Raw genomic sequence first — 17,893 nt, 5'->3', positions numbered from 1 at the left:
TATTTTTTTTCAATAAAACTCTATTACATTAAACCAAGATATATTTAGTATTATTAATATAAAAAAACATTTTTTAATTGATATAAAAAAGGAGGTTGTAAAAGATTTTCTAACTTTCTATAAAATTCTAACACAATTTACCTATTTCTCTATTTATTATGAGTTTTTTTAGTAAAAGGAAATCTAAATAGACAAGAATTATTAATATAAAAAAATATGTATTAATTAATTTGAAAAAAGTTTTTAAAAGAGCTTCTACATAAAACTTTAACACAAATTACCTATTTATTTATTTATTATGAGTTTTTAATAAAAGAAAATCTAATTAGACAAGAATTATTAATATAAAAATATTTATTGATTGATATAAAAAATAAAATAATTTTTCTAAAACTCATCCCCAAATTATCTTCTTTTTTTTCTTTTCTTTTTTTTTTTTATAATAAAAGACAATGTAATTAGACAAGAATTATTAATATAAAAAAATATTTATTAATAGATATAGAAAGAGTTTTTACAAGATTTACTCTAACACATATTACCTATTTATCCATTTATTATGATTTTTTTAGCAAAAAAAATAATAATTAAACAATAATATATTTAAAAAAATAAAATAATTTCTATAAAATCTACCACAAATTACCGGTTTTATTTTCTATAAAACTCTGTCATTGTATATGTATATGAGTTTTTTAATAAAAGAAAATCTAATTAGACAACAAGATATATATATATATATATATAAAGAAAATAAATAATTTTTATAAAATTCTATCACAAATTACCTAATTTATTTTTAATAAAACTCTATCACATTAAATAACAATGTATTAAAAGAGTTTCTATAAAACACTAACACAAATTAACTATTTTATTTTCTTTAAAACTCTATCACGTGTATTTATTATGAGTTTTTTTAATAAAAATAAATCTAATTAGACAATGATATATTTAAAGAAAATAAAATAATTTCTATAAAACTCTACCACAAATGACAAATTATTTAATAAAACTCTACCACAAATTATCTATTTTATTTTCTATAAAACTCTATCACATTAGACAATGATATATTTAAAGAAAATATATAATAATATAATAATACATATAAATAAAATATAAAAGTATAAAAAGTTTTAGCAGTATTTATTTTTTAATATAAAAAAAAATTATTAATTAATATTAAAATAGAACTCTATCACATATAACCTATTTATCTATTTATAAAATCTAATTAGACAAGGATATATATATAAATAAAATAAAATAATTTCTATAAAATAATTTAAAAAATATATGAAAAGAAAAATTCAATAAGTTACAAAACATTCATCACGTGTATCGCACGTGCCTTTTACTAGTATATATATATGTGTGTGTGTGTATGCATAAGAGTGTGTGTGTGTCTGTGTGTGTGTGTATATATATATGTATGTATGTGTGCATAAGAGTAAAGTAAAGAAAATTAAAGAGAGAAACTTAATTTAATGTTCGTTCTCAATTCTCCTTCAACGAATAATTCATAGAAATGCATATACATTATTCATCTTTGAACTTATCTGCTTCCTTAATTTAACTCTTAAATACGTTAATATTTCAACAAGAAAGAAAAAGTGTAATATCTATTAACAAGAAAGAAAAAGTGTAATATCTATTAAAATTAAAGACATATCCGTCTTTCAAATTCGAGAAACATACCACGAATTTTCGAGTCGTGTAACAATGTTCCAAAATACCAGATTTATATGTATGAAATCTCAATGAGAAAAAACCACAAAATTTATAATCCATATTAAAGCAGTCTCCTGGATTGAAGCAAACTTAACACAAACTTATGCTGAAACTCAAACACAACCAAGTCGAGTTGCTCCAGACCTTAAACTCACTCACACCATCTTGCAAACTAGTCGCTAACCTAAAAAACAATTGCTTCGCAAACAACTTACTCCCTTCGTAGTGCTTTAGTACTCTTTCAAAGAAATGTATTATTTGCATTGTGTTGGGACATGTTAGGTAAATTTTGAAGGTCCAAGAGAGGCCCTATGCATTTTTATGCATTTAAGCAGGTTGTTGTAGGATGTTTTTTAGCAAAGGTCATGCCGAATTTTTATTTTATTTTTTATAATTGGTATCATTTTAGGGTCGTTATAGCTTTCTTGAGAATAGCTGATGCAATGGAAGAGAGTGACCTTGAACTCCAAGTATGGGTAAAGATGTACTGGACGAATTCATGCTCCGTCTTGCTCGTCATCATGGGGATGGATCCTATGGTGTCCTTCGTAAGCTTTCTCAATCTATTAAATACTTGAAAGCTCACCATCGAATTGCTTTTAAGATACAAATAATAAGGTCTAGACTGAATATAATTGCTGTCAATAACACATGGTATGATCGTCGTGGTGATTCACTGCTACTAGAAGAAACAGAGCTTATGGGCATTGATGGGCCCAAAAAGCAGCTGATTGTGTGGCTTTTGGGTGACACTTCTGCTGGGAAACGTGTAAGTTTTAAAAAACTTTTCGAGCGATTTTGATTCATAGATCTTGATTCATCACATAGAGACAAGTTTTATGCAAAAATAAAATATGATATATCATTCAATTAATAAATTGAATACTTACATCAAAGGTCTGAGTAAACCTTTAAATCTTTCCTCTAAAGTGAATGTTCTCACTTATTGTAGATCCCTTAGTAAGATGCCTTCTCCTTGGATCTCCATCTTCTTGGTAATTGTTTTGCCTTTAGGAATCACTCATAAGCCTCCATGAATGACCTTGGAAAACTAGGCTTGTGGGAGCCTCCATTAGATGAGAACATAAACCCTAATTTTCTAGAGAGAGAAAATAAATTCATTTTTCCTTCTTCAAAAAATCACCCCTAAAATATACATAGACCATGTATATTTATAGGCAACATAAAGATAAAGAAAAGGAAACAATAACTCCTTCTCAATCTCTAATTCATATGTCTCAAATTTAATAGGATTCCAATATCAAGTTGGGCTATGAGTGAGAATCCTTTGAGCTTATTATTTTATTGGCTATAATGAATTGATAATTGGCCCAGTCCATGGACCCAATTCAATTAATTCATAAATTAATTTCTACTCCACTAAAAGAAATTAATTGAACTCCAATTAAATAATAAATAACCTCTAAGTCAATGTTGCACTTTGACCCCTCTATGTATAATTAATTATCGGATAAATAAAGCCATCAATCCGACTACTTAATTAATATATTTATTTTGGGTACCTTTGATTATATCTAGCTCGATCACAATAAAATATTTGTTTAACAAAAATAATAATTTAAATAAATAAATATATAATAAATCATTTTGTCTAAAAATACACGAAGGCCTTCGAATGTACTTTGTAATCAATCATAATCAATACAAAATAAATACAAGTAGTAATGATACAAATATTGAAAATATAACCCTCTAACTATTAATTACATAACTACCCAAAGTGTCGGACTAAGGATTCCAAAGTATCCGCCGAACAAATCAAAGTAATTATTAATTAATAAAAAAATTTATAATTTTCTCATGCTTAAGAGTCAAATGCCATGACGGTGATAAGGAGCAATTGCATACGACGGCTCTCGCAATATATCTCAACCTAACGCGGATCCAGTTTAAGTTTTAATTAATTATGAGTCCATCCATAATTACCGACTATGAACAATTTATGATTACTATTTATATTCATGTATTGATCGCCATCACATACATATATAAATATCTCTTGTAATCAAGTGGACATTATCAATTCTATAATGAATCGAAACATAATACATTGAATTCACCAATTGTATGAAGTATAAATATTTCAAAAACGTCAAGAACATATGTCACTATAATCCAAATAGGAATTTACTATGCCAGGGCATATAAATCCCAACAACTTCAAGACTCAAAAGTTTTTTTTGTGGTGGTAATGGGGGGATGGGAAAAATAAAAAAAGTTTACAATAATATCGAGTTGAAGAATCATTTTAAAAGTCAAGCTTGGATCACTGTTTCACAATCCTTTGATCTCAAAAAGCATCTCAAAGACTTAATTCAATAACTCTTTAATGAAGTCAAGAAGCTGGCACCTCAAAGATTGGAATCCATGGACAACACTAATCTGAAGGCACAACTCAAGGATTTCCTCCAACCGAGAAGGTATGCTTTAAAATGCATTACCCAACAATAATTGTGGCAGTTGAACTCCCTTTATTATAATGTGAATATGTTTATTTATAATCAGTTGAAAATCTTTAAATCTTCTCAACAACGAGGGACGCCTTTCACTAAAAGGAGAATGCTTATTGCAAAACTAACAAATGCTTATCTTATCAATTCAAATATAAAGTAAAAATAAAATGATATACTAACAAAATCAGTTATTCTTTTAATTCTTTTAATGGATGACAAAATTAGTTGATAAATAACATGGCATGCACTGGTAGAACAGGTAAAATAAGTTGAAAGAATTTACCTTCTTTTTCTTTTCCGATTCCACTCATTTCACATTTCAGTTGAACTTTTTGTTTCTCAAAATGTAAACCTGCATCATTTTGTGAATATTTTATTTGATAAATTAAGCTACAAAGAAAAGAGAGAAAATAAAGCGAGTCCATGATGATTTATGTCAGAAATTAGTTATTGGGTTTCGAAAATGAAAGGCGACTATGAAGAATTAAGGAGATGGAGGTATATACCTTTGTCGTCGAATGGACCGATTTCACTCTAAATTCGGATCATCTTCTTAATTTGGTGATGGTGGATGGGGCTTTGTTGAGAGAGAGAGAGTCTCACCCTGCAGGCTACCGTATATAGAGGGTGAAGGGGTTAATTACGCGATAGAGAAAGAAGGCTATGTTTGATAAGGCTATGTTTGGTTTCAACGAAAGTTGAGCTCTGTCTGTACTGCTGAGATTCTTGTGGAAAAGTGATTTGATTGTACTATCTTTGACCAGTGTTGGGATTTATATGCCCTGGCATAGCAAATTCCTATTTGGATTACAGTGACATATGTTCCTGACGATTCTGAAATATTTATGCTTGATACAATTGGTGAATTCAATGTATTATGTTTCAATTCATTATAGAATTGATAGTGTCCACTTGATTACAAGAGATATTTATATATGTATGTGATGTCGATCAATACATGAATATAAATAATAATCATAAATTGTTCACAGTCGGTAATTATAGATGGATTCATTATTAATTAAGACTTCAACTGGATCCGCGTTAGGTTGAGATATATTACGAGAACCGTCGTATGCAATTGCTCCCTATCACTGTCATGGCATTTGACTCTTAAGCATGAGAAAAGTATAGACTCTTTTATTAATTAATAATTACTTTGATTTGTTCGGCGGATACTTCGGGATCCTTAGTCCGACACTTTGGGTAGTTATGCAATTAATAGTTAGAGGGTTATATTTTTAATATTTGCATCATTACTACTTATATTTATTTTGTATTGATTATGGTTGATCACAAAGTAAATTCGAAGGGCTTCGTGTGTTTTTAGACAAAATGATTTATTATATATTTATTCATTTAAATTATTATTTTTGTCAAACAAATATTTTATTGTGATCGAGCGGGAAATAATCAAAGGTACCAAAATAAATATATTAATTAAGTAGTTGGATTGATGACTTTATTTATCCGATAACTAATTATACATAAAGGGGTCAAAGTGCAACATTGACTTAGAGGTTATTTATTATTTAATTGGAGTTCAATTAATTTCTTTTAATGGAGTAGAAATTAATTTATAAATTAATTGAATTGGGTCCATGGACCGGGCCAATTATTAATTCATTATAACCAATAAAATAATAAATCCAAAGGATTCTCACTCATAGCCCAACTTGATATTGGAATTCTATTAGATTTGAGACATGTGAATTAGAGATTGAGAATGATTTATTGTTTCCTTTTCCTTATCTTTGTGTTGCCTATATATATACATGGTCTATGTATATTTTAGGGGTGATTTTGAGTAGAAGGAAAAAGATATATATTTTCTCTCTCTAGAAAATTAGAGTTAATGTTCTCATCTAATGGAGGCTCCCACAAGCCTAGTTTTTCAAGGTCATTCATGGAGGTTTATGGGTGATTCCTAAAGGCAAAATTATTACCAAGAAGATGGAAATCTATGGAGATAGCATCTTGCTAAGGGATTTACAATAAATGAGAACATTCACTTTAGAGGAAAGATTTAAAGGTTTACTCAGACCTTTGATATAAGTATTCAATTTGTTAATTGAAGATATATCATATTTTATTTTTGTATAAAACTTGTCTCTATGTGATGAATCAAGATCTGTGAATGAAAATCCCTCGAAAAGTTTTTAAAACTAACACGTTTTCCAACAGTGGTATCAGAGCATAGTTTGATTCATTACTAGATATCATGTTTTTATCAAAATCATCATTCATGGATCCAAAATTATATTCATATATATTTTTATTGATGTATGTTGATGTATGATTTAATATGTTGATATATATTGATACATGATGATGTATGTATAATTGTGAATGAATGATGATGTATGGTTGGGTTATGGATGAAACTTATAGGTTAAATAAATGTAATTTTATCTTTGGATGAATGTAATTAAGGCTTTGATTTAGCCGTTTGAAAGTTCAATGATGTAATTTAATTTTTTCCATTGTATTTCAAATTGTCTATATTTTTAAAGCCATGTAATATTCATCAAAGAATGCTATAAAGCTTCAAAAAGGTCTAAGAGGGTTAAATTAGGCTTCAGGAATTTTCTGGGATTTTTTAGAAATTTTTCAAAATTTTTCTGGAAATTTTAGGGCCTAAATTTAATTTTTCTAGGTTTTTTTTTATTATATTCGAGGGTTTTCCAGTGACCGGAGTGCCGCCGACAGTGACAGGAATGCCAGAAAGTAGGATGATAATCCCATGTTTCGCAGTGCACCATCATTTAGGTGCAACCGCATGTAGTAGCCACTGGATTGCAATCAACATGAGTAATTATCCCATGTGGCGCAGCTTTCATTGTAATTGGATCGTTGACCATTGGATGAAGATGGGGCTAAAGATTTATCCAGTGTGGCGCACCCTTAGTGCGCTCTATGCGCCAACCAATCAACGAAGCGCTTGATCCCATGTGCGGGCCAGTCTAGCATCATCAGGCGCGTGGCCGAGCGTGGCATTCTTCTTTTGGAGCGTGGCCACGAGTGCCAACGCGTGCCACGCGCTGCATTCTTCTTTTGGCGCATGATTGCATGTGGGGAAAGTTATGAGCGCGTGGGGGCACATCCAGGGTGCGTTTGACCGTGTTTTGACTCCTGCAGGTGCGTAGGACATTACGATGGACCTCCTGGCTTGTTTTAATAATTATTTTGTGTTGTTTTCACTCATTAGGGAGTGAATTATTGCCCTAAAGTGGATTTTAATATTATTCTCCATGACTTAAAGTTAGTGGGAGTTTAATATGGTGCAATAATTATTTAGTTTTTAATGTTAAAAGTTAAATCCATTGGCCCTTTTATCTGTCTTTCATTTATTTATTTATTTGACGTATGAAATGCATAGAATATATAATTATTAATTAATTATTATTCATGCATTGGATTCATGATATTTATTTAAATGACTTGATTTATATTACTTAAATTATGAAAATTATTTGGATTTGATTACTAATTAATTTGAGGGCACTTATTGGGAAACAAAAAATTATTTTTGTAAATTATTTTTAAAGTATGTTTCAAATTAAATATTAGTGAATCATTTAAAGTCCAAATATTTTCTAAATTTAATTGGATTAAAATCAAGAAGTTTTGCATACATTATATTATGTAAATGAATAACATGAAAACCATAATTATGAATGATTAAAAATTGAGTAGGAGCGGGGATTTTTATACATTACCCCATGGCCTTCGTTATTATAACCATTGTAATTAAATCTCAAAAATAAGGTCCCACGCATGATTTGAAGAGTTTTAATATTACAAGAATGGTTGTCTCATGAAAATAAAAATATTAAATGTTCATTGTAATTAAATCTTTAAAAATAAGGCCCTACGCATGATTTAAACAGTCTAGATTATAATGACAAGATATTTAATGTTTTATTTTTCATTAGAGTTTTAATAACGTTATACGCTCAATCTCAAATCAATAGTGTTAGCTCCCCAACGGAGTGGTCTACACTAAGTGATTTTAGAAAGGCTAAACAAAATCGAGAATCATTTCATATGATAGACAAGGCATTATCTTAAGAGATATGGAAATGATGGGATTTGCCCGCCAATAGCAAAAATGAACTTCGCCAACCGAATAAATTATTGGCGTATTGGTTATCCGATTTTTCATGCAGTGGTTAAGGAACCTACATATTTTTATTTTATTGGAAGTACTCACCTAATAACAAATGAATCCCAACAATAGTAATAATGAACTCCTCCATCAGGATAAGTTATTGACGTATTGATTGTGTGATTTATTATGCTACGGAGTTGAGGGACCCACATTAATTAAAAGGGATTGTTCACCAATAGTAATAATGAAATCTTATTCTATTGAGATTTATTATACTACATGGTTGGCAAACTTATTTTAATTTCAATATGCATGATAGTATTAATAATTCACCTTGCATATTGTGTGAATACATTTATATTCAGATTAATTATGTTTAATTCATTTAATCTGTTTGCTAACATATTCAATGTATTTGGACCTCATTTATATTGACTGAAAAAGGAACTTAGATATTTTATTCACAACGTAGTGATACAAAATATATATTTACTACTCCTATACCTAATTCATTTACTTTAAGATATCTAATGAGATGATTTAGTGAGATTAGATAGAGCGTATGCCTACGTACAATGTCAGACTTGAACACCATCAAAATAGCCTAAGGAACTCCAGTATGAGATCGTATATTGAAAATGATTGTTTATTATTTAAAATTTTAACTGGAGGTAAAAAAGGGTTGACTTGGGTGGTAAGTTTTAAGTTGACATGATTATTGCCTTATTACCAAACTAGTTTGACTCTTTTAGAATAAACTAAATAAGGAACCAGTTTGAGTTCACAATCGCTGATATTCTTAAAGAATTGGTAACAGATGAAGGGATAATCAAGAGTATGGGCGTTCCTATCAATCTAACCTAGTCTATATCATCTTCTTCTAGGCCCAAGTGGAAGGGCAAAGGAAAGAGGAAGGATGATAATAGGACTAGGCTAGCACAAAACATGGGTATTCAAAAGGTTAAAGGGAATAAGGCAGTGTTAGTTGAGGGCGAAGGAAATTGTTTCTTTTGCCGCTAACTAAGACACTAAAGGACGAACTGTCTAGGCAATGATGTGGAATAGAAAGATATATTTTTTCATTAAGCCATGTTATGTGGTTGTATCTATTAATTCCTGATGGATAGATTCTGGAGCCACTAAACATGTTTGCAATTCGTTGCAAGGATTTCAGGAATCCAGAAGCCTCGATGATATGGATATATATTTGTCTTTTGACGTGATGCCAAGGTTGTAGCTAAGTCAGTGGGAGTATTACATCTAAAATTAGAGAGTATGAGGATATGAGTATTAGAGAACTATCTTTATGCACAGATATTAGACGCAATCTAATTCTTGTTTCACTTTTGGTTTATAAAAACTGTGTTGTTATTTTCTAAAACTGGTTTTATAAAATTGATTAGATGTGCGATTGCTTCTGATGCAGCGAAAGATGGTTAATATACTATAACCACAAGCTCTTAATATTTGCAGGATGTAGAAACTAATGTTGCATTTTCTAGATTGAATGTTATGAGAAAATTTGTTATTCCTGACTCATTGTATTTTTAGTGTCTATTTTTGGGTTGTAATCAGTCAAAATGAGATTCAAAGATTGGTCAAAGAAGGTTTATTACCTAGTGAGGCAAAGGAGCCTAAATCAACTTGTGAATCCTGTTTTGAAGGATAGATAACCCTAAGGGCTTAATCAGCCAAATGAAATTGACATGAAGAACAATTGGAGTCGGTACACATAGACACGTGTGGTCTTATGAACATCCAAGCAAGATTACTCACGTTTTGGATAAATTTATCTGATGCGACACGAGTCTTAAACTTTTGGTATATTCTGAAAGTGTCAAAACTGATATGAAGCACAGATCAGGTAAACTTATCAAAATAATTCGATCTGATTGTGGATATGAGTATTTCTTAGGATAGTGCAAAGACTATATGGTCAATGAGGGTGCTATGTACTAGTTTTTTGCAATTGACGCTCAATGAATTGAGGTGTCAAATAGGAATAATAGAATTCCGCTTAATATGGTTAGATCTATGATCAGTTATGCTACATTATCTCTTTCATTTTAGAGTTTAGCCTTAACAATATCAATGCACAATATGAATTGCATTCCATCTTAGTCTGTCTCAAGGATACCGTTTGAGATGTGTTTTTGACTAAATCTTAGTTTGAATCAAATGCACATATGGGGTAGTCTTGCACATGTGCGCTTGATAATGACAAGTAAGTTGGAAACAGATCATACACATGATAGATTTGACAGCTACTCTAAGAAGCACTAGGATGGATTATTTTATGATCTCAATGATAAAAGTTGATTGTTTACACTCACTGTTTATCTTTAGGAGGATCATATTATAGATCATATACCTAGTAGAATAATGTTGGAGAATATGGTATGAGTACCAGATGTACCACATATGAACATACTTATTATAGAGATTAAGAATTATATATGAATTCCCTATTGGTGCGTCGGCATCATCTAGTAAACAGATTCCTGCATTGGTACATTGATGTAGTGGGAGGATTATCATCTAATCCAATAGAATCATGTTTTTAAGTGAGACCGTTAAACATGAGTTGGACCCAGTGAGCTACACGGAAGCGTAAACCGATATCGATACAGATCGTTTTGGCAAGTTGCTATGAAATCAGAGTTGGAATCTATGTATTCTAATAATATTTGGGATCTTGTAGAACTTTCTAGTAGGGTAATACCTATGGAAGGCAAGTTAATCTACAAAAGGATACCAGAAGATTTCTTATTGAATAAATCATGAGTGTACAAGGGAATGTCATTATTTTTCTAATTCTATATATATTGATGACATCCTACTCATTTAGTATGATATGGAAAGTTTTGTCATCAGTAAAGAGGTAGTTGTTTAATTATTTTGAAATGAAGGATTTTCAAGATGTAAGCTATATTCCTAGGATCAAGCTTTTGCAAGATCAGGTTAAAAGGAAAATAGGCTTATCTTAATAATCCTACATTGATAAAGTTTTGACCAGGTTTGGTATGTAAAACTCAAAGAATGAGTTATTGTGTTATTGACATAGATTACTCTCTCTAGTAAGTAGTTTTCCAAGACTATCAGAGGAGATTGAGCAAATGAGACTAGAACAATATGCTTCGGCATATGGGAGTCTCATATATGCTATAGTCTATACCAAACAGGACATTCGCTACATAATAGGGATAGTTAGTGAATATCAGTCCAATCTTGGACTTGATAACTGGTTTGTTGTGAAAAATATCATAAAGTACCATAGGAGAACCAATGATCTCATACTCATTTATGGATGTGATGATGTGGTTCCAGTCAGGTATGATAGTTCTATTTTCAAATCAGAAGTATATACTATGAGGTTCATGACTTAGTGTATGTTCACTCAATAGAGGGGAAATCAGTTAGTAGATTGTTAAGCAAATTTCAACTGCTAACTCAAACCTGAAGGTGGAGTACATTGCAGCCTTAAAGGCAGTAAAGGAAGCCTTTTGGTTTAATCTCACTGATTTAGAGGTTGTGGAGCATACTAGCCTATTATCGAGCTATATTGCGACAATAGTGCAGAAGTAGTCCAAACCAATGACCCAAGGTTCCATAGAGGAACAAGGTACACTGAGAGGAAAATATCATGTCCTACATGATATTGTCTGGCATGAAAATATGCTCATGGCTAGAACATTGCATTGGAACACAACTTTGTTGATCCACTAACAAAGGTGTTATCGATCAATAGTTTTGATCATTGCTTGGATAACATTGGAGTTAAATGCAATTTGAATTGGCTATGAGGGCAAGTGGGAGCTGTTGGGATTTATATGCCCTGGCATAGCAAATTCCTATTTGGATTACAGTGACATATGTTCCTGACGATTCTGAAATATTTATGCTTGATACAATTGGTGAATTCAATGTATTACGTTTTGATTCATTATAGAATTGATAGTGTCCACTTGATTACAAGAGATATTTATATATATATGTGATGGCGATCAATACATGAATATAAATATTAATCATAAATTGTTCATAGTTGGTAATTATGGATAGACTCATTATTAATTAAGACTTGAACTGAATTCGCATTAGGTTGAAATATATTGTGAGAGCCGTCGTATGCAATTGCTCCCTATCACTGTCATGGCATTTGATTCTTAAGCATAAAAAAAGTATAGACTCTTTTATTAATTAATAATTACTTTGATTTGTTCGGCAGATACTTCGGGATCCTTAGTCCGACACTTTGGGTAGTTATATAATTAATAGTTAGAGGCTTATATTTTTAATATTTGCATCATTGCTACTTGTATTTATTTTGTATTGATTATGGTTGATCACAAAGTAAATTCGAAGGCCTTCGTGTGTTTTTAGACAAAATGATTAATTATATATTTATTTATTTAAATTATTATTTTTGTCAAACAAATATTTTATTGTGATCGAGCCGGAAATAATCAAAGGTACCAAAATAAATATATTAATTAAGTAGTCGGATTGATGACTTTATTTATCCGATAACTAATTATGCATAGAAGGGTCAAAGTGCAACATTGACTTAGAGGTTATTTATTATTTAATTGGAGTTCAATTAATTTCTTTTAGTGGAGTAGAAATTAATTTATGAATTAATTGAATTGGGTCCATGGACCGGGCCAATTATTAATTCATTATAGCCAATAAAATAATAAGCCCAAAGGATTCTTACTCATAGTCCAACTTGATATTGGAATCCTATTAGATTTGAAACATGTGAATTAGAGATTGAGAATGATTTATTGTTTCCATTTCCTTATCTTTATGTTGCCTATATATATACATGGGCTATGTATATTTTAGGGGTGATTTTTAGTAGAAGGAAAAAGATATATATTTTTTCTCTCTAGAAAATTAGGGTTTATGTTCTCATCTAATGGAGGCTTCCACAAGCTTAGTTTTTCAAGGTCATTCATAAAGGCTTATGGGTGATTCCTAAAGGCAAAATTATTACCAAGAAGATGGAGATCCATGGAGATAGCATCTTGCTAAGGGATCTATAATAAGTGAGAACATTCACTTTAGAGGAAAGATTTAAAGGTTTACTCAGACCTTTGATGTAAGTGTTCAATCTGTTAATTGAAGACACATCATATTTTATTTTTGCATAAAACTTGTCTCTATGTGATGAATCAAGATCTGTGAATGAAAATCTTTCGAAAAGTTTTTAAAATTAGCACGTTTCCCAACAACCAGATCATTATACAAAGGAAAAAGAAAATTTATAAGATTTCAAAAAAAATATTTTCGATTTTAATTAAACATTTCTTTTAAACGAGTGATTTGACAATGGCATTTCTTTTAAAGTAGCTTCTATCTCCTCCATAGAATCCCATGGTAACATCTACACTATGGAGCCACTATGCCTAGAGGAGTCATGGACTCTGTTTTGTAGGAAAACATTCTAAGACAACAGCTGCCCTCCACATTTAGAGAAACTCTCACGAAGTATCTGTAAATAAGGTGCGAATGTGGATCTTCCTTCAGCTTCTATTATTTTTTTTTTATACAGTATTAACTAAAAAATACTATAGACATATATACATTATATATATTTATGATACGATTCAGCAAATATATTATATAAATATATATGAGATTAACTTTTGTGATTGGCAAGTAGAAAAGGATGGACACATGTAAAGTTGATTGATACCAATAAATGACAAACGTGGGAACAAATAATGATTTAGTACATTTAGTACAATAAAATATACATATTTGGTATACAAAAAGAGTAACAATCAAAAGGGTGTGGATGATTAATTATGATGAGGAAGTGCGGATGACTCTCACTCATGAAGGTACGCGGCATCCGCGTAGGTAACATTCAGTCGCATGCTTGAAATAATAGCAAGGGTGAGATCCGTTCATAGGACCATTGGAAGATATTTATGTATATCTAACTAATAAAATTTAATACCCTACTATTCAGCTTGTTGGATTCGGAAAAGTGTGGTTCTAACTAATAAACTAAAATTTGGGTCATGGACTTCTATATAGTTTTGTTTGGTTCTTTATTGGTATTTCACAATTTCATTTTTCTAAAATATAATTTCAAATTTATAATCAAGGGTACTTCTGTGATTAGATGTCACACTTTATTGTGAAGTAATGTATTATGAAAAAAAAATAATAATAATTAAATTCAAAAAAACTATTTTACAGGCAACAAGGTTCCTCTTTGTTTGTTCAGACTCTTTGTCAGGCATTTAACTTATCTAAATCTGACAATAATCCATATGTTCAATATATTAATATTTTGTTCCATTTATTGAAATCTATTTACTTCTTTGTTTTTATCATTCCACTCTCCGCATATCATTTATTCCATAGAAGGAATATTCCCACCGATGATAAAATATGCCCTAAAAATAATATATAGTTTTAGGTTGCCCGCAGAATAAAATCTACCAGATTCAAATATGCTTTTGCTTTATTCAAAAGTAATTGTTACATTAAAAGTAATTGGCATTCCCTCCATCCAAAGGCTTATTGATAAAATTTAAGAGAGAATGGCTGAAAGTGCAATAACTTTCTTGCTCAATCATCTGTCCATCTCCTTATCATTTACCAAGCCCAACCCAAATGTCTTGTTAAGATCCAGTGGAGGACGTTCAGCCCATGCTCATGTCCATCCTTTATCAAAACGTAACTCTTTTGCATTTCATCCATCTGTACGAAGAAATTGGTCCATGGCAGAGAAGACGAGATGGAAGCAAATCAGCGTAGGTAAGGGAGGTACAAGCACGAAAGACATAACTTCTCGACACGACATGTGTTGTTGTAATACAAACAAAACAGGGCCTTTCATCTCTGCCCCTGTATCATCGGAAAATAGAAGCCTCAACGGTGCAAATCAAACCAATCAGGGAAAATCGCACCGCCATGGTAATCGATTGACCCGATACGAAAAACAGAAGTGGATTGCTTGATCCACCATTCCTATTGACCCAGGTATGTCCTTTGCCATTCATTCTCGGAGCCCTTCTTGTGCTCCTCCTTATTTTTGTACTCCTTGTGGGGTGTTGAGGAGTGGTGTTGGGATGGAAAAGGGATGTGAGCTGCCGAATTTGTCAACGGTACCGGAAGTTGAGTCGGGGATGTGCTCGGACGCGTCGGGTGATTATGGGTCTTCTCTTTCTGGGTATGATGAACCAAGTGTCAATGCTGCAATGGAACCATTCGATGGGGTTACAGTTTGTGTGGGACGTTGATGCTACCCGAACGTGTGCACAAAATAATGCACAACACTTTGAGTTTGGAGATTAGTGTCAAGTGGGCATCATACTTAAATTTATAAACCGCTTAACACCTATACTATGTAGTATGAGTGAGAAGGGATCGTCCCAAGGGATTATAAGGATCGAGCAATGTCGTGGAATCACAATTAGGGCCAGTAGGTCGAGTGATCAAACAATTGGTTGGTTGGTTGATTAAATTGCAACTAAATTAAACTAAGTAATAGCAAAAGAATGTAATTAAGAGTAAGTAAGAGAGAGAGAGATCTTGGGGTTTAGAGATCACCACCAAGTAATGCATTTCTATATCATGGACAAGTGATTAATGAGGGCAAATGGTGTGTTGTAATATTGGTGTGTGTGTGTGTTTTGTTGATTCAACAAATAAGGATAACTAGTTAAGCATGTATTGTCTAAACATCATGTGAAAGGCATAATATATCTAAGCAATGAAGCATATATTGTCTAAACAACATGTGAAAGGCACAATAAATCAAAATAAGTCATTAATCCTTTCATTAAGCTCACAATCCAAATACAACACAAGGATAGAGACATATGCTACTTGCATTCAAAAGCTTGGATCATCAAACAACAAGTATAAATTGTCCTCCCATTTAACACTACACTACAACTACACTACATCTACACTACTAGCATGAAAATAAACTAAGGAAGAGGCACAATCCATCAAGAGATAAGCATGAACCATCAAGAGAATCACAAGAGCATTCCTTTAAGCACTATGTTTTGACAATCTCCAAATCTATAGCATCGATACACATAAACATGCATCAATAACACAAAATCTAGAGACAAGCACATGAATATCTATTCTAGCATACATAGACATATGGATAGAATGAAATGACCAATTGGAAGCATTAAACCACATAAATCATTGAATAAACAAGATCTATATATATCAGAGTGTCAAAACATCAATTACAACACTAATTCCTCAATAATACACAAGATTAAGATATAGAAAGCATGCTTGGGGCTAACTCTAGCCCCAAGAGGATGTCTAGCCACTCATGGTGATGTTGCTCCAACCCTCAAGGGCTAACTCCATGGTTGAAATCTGCTCCTTGTTGATGAAGAACTCCTATGGTGTCTCTAGCCTCCTCTTCCTCTAAGCTTCCTCTCCAAAAGATGATATGAAAATAATTGTTGGCTCCCTTTGTAAAAAGCAATCCTTATCCTTATATAGGTAGGTCAAAATGACACCCAAAATGAACTGGGATCGTGCACACAATATTCCCTAATGATTGGATAAAGGACAATTTTCAATGAGATGGAATTTTAACTTTTTCGCACTAGAGGAAGTTCGATCGATCGAACCTTGGTCTTGGATCGATCGAACTAGCTGAGATCTATCGAACTTAGGCTGGATCGATCCAACTGGTTGAGCTTTTTGGAAAAAGACAAATCAGAGATATTTATGGGAAAAGGACAAAAGTGGTTAGTGGGTGGTACAGTTGTAGATAGGATCAATCATTTGAATAAGGACAAAAGTGTTTGATCGATCGAAGGATGGTGTTGGATCGATCGAACTTTTGGAACTTTATACTATTGGGTCAAGGCTTGGATCTATCTTGAAGTGCTGAGATTGATCATTGTTCGATCGATCGAACCTTGAACTTGGATCAATCGAACTTTGCTGCTTGCCACCTTTGGCTTCATTTGCTTCCCTCTTTCTCCACTTTGCTCATTTCTTTGTTTAATCCCAAAATTGCTTCAATTAAGCTCTTATTTGGCTGAGTTAGCTTATTTTCGGGATAAGTGCCTGAAAAAAGAAAAAATACGAAATCAATCTAAAACGGTAATGTAAGATAGATAAAGGTACTAGAATGCTTAAGCTTAAGGGGTTTAAATACGCACTTTTCAGTACTCATCAGACGTGATTTTCAACTTCGGCTGACTAGGAGTCTGCAGCGGCTTTGCTTAAAGAGCTCCGCTTTTGTGTCACCTTAAAGGCTTCGTTTGGATAAACTGGGAAGAAAAAAAAAGAAAGGATTATGAGAGAAAAGAAAAGAAAAGAATGGAAAGGAAAGGATAGTTATAATTTATATTCATGTTTAGATAGATAAGAGAGAAAAGAAAGGAATTGATAATATTGTTGTTTGGATAATACAAATGAGAGAAAAGAAAGGAATTGACAATAATAAAATTACTATTTTACCATTTTTGATAGGGTTAGAAGGCAAAATCATTTCAGCCTCATCTATCTCCCTATTCTTGATCTCACAGATCTCATTTCCTCTCTAGGTCAAAACCTATATCAA

Source organism: Cornus florida, unplaced genomic scaffold (genome assembly GCF_030987335.1).
Source record: "Cornus florida cultivar Cherokee Brave unplaced genomic scaffold, ASM3098733v1 CherokeeBrave_3.0.0_Hap2_Chr04, whole genome shotgun sequence".
Taxonomy (NCBI): Eukaryota; Viridiplantae; Streptophyta; class Magnoliopsida; order Cornales; family Cornaceae; genus Cornus; species Cornus florida.
Note: the sequence above shows the minus strand (reverse complement) of the source record.